This window comes from Morone saxatilis, unplaced genomic scaffold (assembly GCF_004916995.1).
Source record: "Morone saxatilis isolate NCDOM2014 unplaced genomic scaffold, NCSU_SB_2.0 Contig23, whole genome shotgun sequence".
NCBI lineage: Eukaryota > Metazoa > Chordata > Actinopteri > Moronidae > Morone > Morone saxatilis.
The window spans coordinates 19007375-19011535 of record NW_023339796.1 but is presented as its reverse complement, the minus strand read 5'-3'; the positions used below and the strand labels follow the sequence as shown (position 1 = coordinate 19011535).

Here is a 4161-nt window from a genome sequence, read left to right as displayed (position 1 = left end):
GGCCAGAACTGCGCCGGTGCTTACTGCTTGTCATTTATGTCTCGAGACCTGGGATAAGTCTGTCGTGTCCGTTGTCTGTCTGACTTTCTGCTCTTCATCTGTCGCTCTGCATACGCATAACTACCTCAGGATTTATGGTAATTTTCATGATCACAGCCATGTATGAGGGCTGAGTGCTGTTGTGTATTTGTGTAGAGCACAGTGACTATTGGCGAGCTGTCAGTTGCTGTGACACACATCCTGACGTGCAGCAGCCCTCTAAGGCCTCCCCTGGAGTCTGTCAAGAAGAAGGAAAGAGTGTGTGTGTGTGTGTCCGTCCATGTGCGTCTGTCTGAGTCTGCAGGTGGTAGAAAGGTGTGGGTGTGGATCAATAATAATCAGCTGCAGTAGAACTGGAAGTTCACCCAACAGTGACTCACCTCAAACAAACACACACACACAAATGCCCACAGAAATACATGCACAGCAGCATTCAAAAACCAATCCATACGCCTCGTGACACTGTGTTGTAGCCCTAACTATAGTGACAGGCCTAAACCAAAGGCAATACACACCCACAAAACAACCTCAAACAAAAGCGCTTACTCATGCTCAAAAAGTACCGACTAAAAAATTCCTGCGTCTAATTTCATCGATTTTCCATACACCTCAGTGCCCTCATCTTTCTCTCCCCTCGTCCTTCACCACTCCCCCAACCCTCAACCCCCCCAAAGCCACCCGTTCTCTTTCTTTACCTCTTCGAAGTGGTCTTGATGATGTCGGAGACTTTCTGGATGTAATCGGTGGCAAGCACCACGATCTCTTCGTCTTCTGAAAAGTTGTCGTGGAAGATTCTGTCCAGCAGGCGTTTCCAGTGAAGCTATAGCGAGAGAAGGAATGATACGGTGTTACTTTTTAAGGAGGTTTTTTTTTACCCCTTTCAAAAAAAATAAAGGCATGCCAGGATTACTTTAAAGTGGTGGTTCTCAGTGTGGGGGTTTCATTTTTGATGATCATTTTTTAGCTAGTGTGTGACAAATGCTATCAGCTTCCAAATCAGAGTGCGCCTTTGCCTCCTGTGTCTGCCACTCAGTTCACACAATTCTAAACATCCAACATGCTATAAAAACAACAAAATTAAATGACTGAAAAGCTCCAGAGTCCTACAAACCTGTACCTGCCTCACAACCACAAACTGACCCGGCACTGAACTGTACAAGGCCTAATTGTGACCTGACCACAAGCCTTTCTGTAAGTCAGTTGTGCCCCATTAATGTAAGACCTGTGGCCTGATGTGTAAATCTACTCTGTTTGTTTGACATTAAATAAATGAGGCAGAGTTTAAATGTATTGATTATCCTGTATTCATAGTTTGTACAAATTTGGTGGGCAGTATTCATGCCAGGCAGATTCACTCAGCTGTCTGTTCACTGTCAGTTGCACTTTCTCTGCACATCTCACCCTCATAGATATATATGATTTTAATTTTGAGCTTGTCAGAGGGTCCTAAGTGTTAATTTGGAAGACTGAGATCCCTCATGTTTTGCACACTAGATTCACCTATCCAGATAAAAAAAAGAAACATCACTCTTTGGTTGAACTGTTGTGATGAAACCTATGACAAGAGATTGTGTGTTGTCACAAGCCACAAAGGTTGGGACCAACTGCCTTGGACCATCAGCAGTAATCTATTCTACTTTAAATGTCATCATGTTACTCTTTGTATTTAACTTTGCTTTTTGCAAACAGTGTTTCTTTTGGTGGTTAGTTAGTACCTTGTCATTTTCACCCAATTCATTCAAATGTGGAGTGACAGAGCTCAAGGGCTTAACAGCATTTGTACTCCTGAAGTTAAATCAAATAAATAGCAGCGCCACACTGAAGCCATTTAGCAGCGTCTTTTTCCTGCGTGAATCTCTATCCTCTAATCTGCTTCAGTCCATGCTTTTTCTTGTCAGCAGCTCTCATACCCATTTTATTCCCCCTCATTTTCACGCTGCCTCTTTTTTCTGTGTGTAGTTTTTTTGGCCGTGAAGCTAAAAATCAAACTCTTTATCTTCCTCTCAGAACATGCCCAGATTCCATCTCTCCTCCTTCCCTCCCTCGACCATGAAGCATCTTGAGGATTCTGTCAGTGTTCCCGCTGCTTCAGAGGAGAGCCTCTTCCTTCTCCTCCCTGCCTGTGTCTTCTTTGTCTTTCCCTCTCCTCTCCCTCCGTCATTTTCTTCACCCCCCCCATGTCTCCTCATTTTCTCCTTTTCCTTCTTCCTGCTTCTTTCCCTCTATCCCTAAACCTCTCCGTCTACCCCTGCAAGGCGGACAGCTTTTGTGAGTCACTTAGGCCTCTATATATGTGTGTGTATGTGTGTAAAGTGCTTCACCACTCCCTCCCTCCCCAAACACACACACACACACACACCTTCCCCCTGTGCGCTCACACATTTGCCACACTACTTAAAATGCTCAGTTGGAGTTCAAATCTTAATCCATCACGTTTGCTTTGACCTAAAATGCATGTGCACACACACACACACACACTGCTCCACTCCTCTCTTCCTCTCTTTTTAAGGAAAAACCCGTCCCTGGCCAAGACTGAGAGAAGAGCTTCAGAGAGTAATAACTCTGGTCGGCAGCTGCCCTACTCCTCCTCCTCTCCTTTTCTTTCTCATCTGCACTTGGTCGCCATGGCAAAATGCTGACAGCTGTCTCACCTCCATCCACCTCTACTGATCATAGCCCACTATACAGTCAGATAAAGTCAAATTAAAGAGCATCAGGGACCTAAATTGAAGAACGTGTATTATAATATTAATAATAAATATGTTACGTTCCTATATGTGCAAGAGCAGCAATATCTAAAGACTGACCAGGTCAGATTCTGGTTCCCTGCTTTTACAAAAGGCTCCTTTGATGTGATTTTCTTAAAGGAAGAGATTCCAGTCTCTTGTCATTTCACATCGGCACCTTCTATACTCAGCTGACCCAAACAACTTCTTTATCTTCCTCACCAAGCTGATAGCCTATCATGTAACGGATATAGCCTTGGATGTAAAAGCTTGTTCCTGACATCACCTCCTGGTCTGGATAACACATCAGTGGTAGTGTTAATGCATGGCAGCTCTGCAGCCCACATCAGAAAATTCAGGCAAATTGGACACTGACATGCACAAGTGTTGCTGCAGCCAACCCATGATCAGCCACAATGAAATGAAAAAGAAATATGCTTTACGGAGTTTAAATGCAAGATTTTGTGCAGATGTGTACAAACAGACCTCCCACCATGACCACAAATACTTAAACCCATACAAATAGGCAAACGGGCAGCTGAAGCACCTACATGGGTATAAACAAGGTGAGTAGAGTTGTGGACAGTCTGTCAGTGTTTACACCCAGTATAAACTCCTCTCACTCTGCCTAGTAATTGCAACCAGACCACCAGACACAAGTGAGGGGCTGTTTTTGTGTGTGTGTGTTTATGAGTATGGGGGGCTTATTGTAAGTCTGCTCTTTATCCTTGACTATTTCATTCTTACTCACCACATGTATGAGATTAACTGTGAAAACCTCCTAAATGCTCTATCTCAGGGACATGAAAGCTCAGTGTGTCTTCAGGGTTGTGCCATGTGTTCTGCTGAGGGCCACATCTGTAAAATTGTCATATCCCCTGATACTAAACGGGCATTAGAACTGTTTGTGAAGTTCAAGGCGTATTCGAGTGGGGGTCTACTAAACTCCAGCTGCGCTTCGGCATCCTCTTTTACTGGTGCATGGCAATAAAACTGGTACAACAGGCCACGGGTACGCGCGCGCGCGCACACACAGGTTGCGGCGGAGCCATGGCGCCTCCAAGCGGACAGCAGTGCCCACTGCTGGGGTGCGCCGTGCGCGCACAGGAGGAGGGATCAGAGCTTGTTGCTGGGGCTGGACCGGGACAGGAGAGCGAACGGACGGCTCTTCTGCTGGAAGTAAACGCGCATCCAGGGCTTTATTTCCCATTTTCTTCCTCCCGCATCCCCCTTTTCTTTCTCGGCTTTCCCTCCTGCTGAGATGAGGCGATAATCAACAGAGGATCAGCTGTTTACAGAGTTTTGAAGTTGTTGGAAACGGGTAAGCAGCACCTTTACGCACTACATTGTGCCAATCTCTCCTTCCTTCTTATCTGTCTTTCACTCTCTCTCTCTC

The 4161-nt window shown here is 45.3% G+C and overlaps 1 protein-coding gene across 1 annotated transcript in view; it reads left to right on the top strand.

The window, feature by feature from the left end:
* Positions 1 to 3885: 3885 nt before the first annotated feature.
* The window catches only part of col6a2 (collagen, type VI, alpha 2), a gene marked incomplete in the record, with an annotated part of 11756 nt that continues 11480 nt past the window's right edge, over positions 3886 to 4161 (top strand). The window contains 1 exon segment of the mRNA XM_035670734.1: positions 3886 to 4086.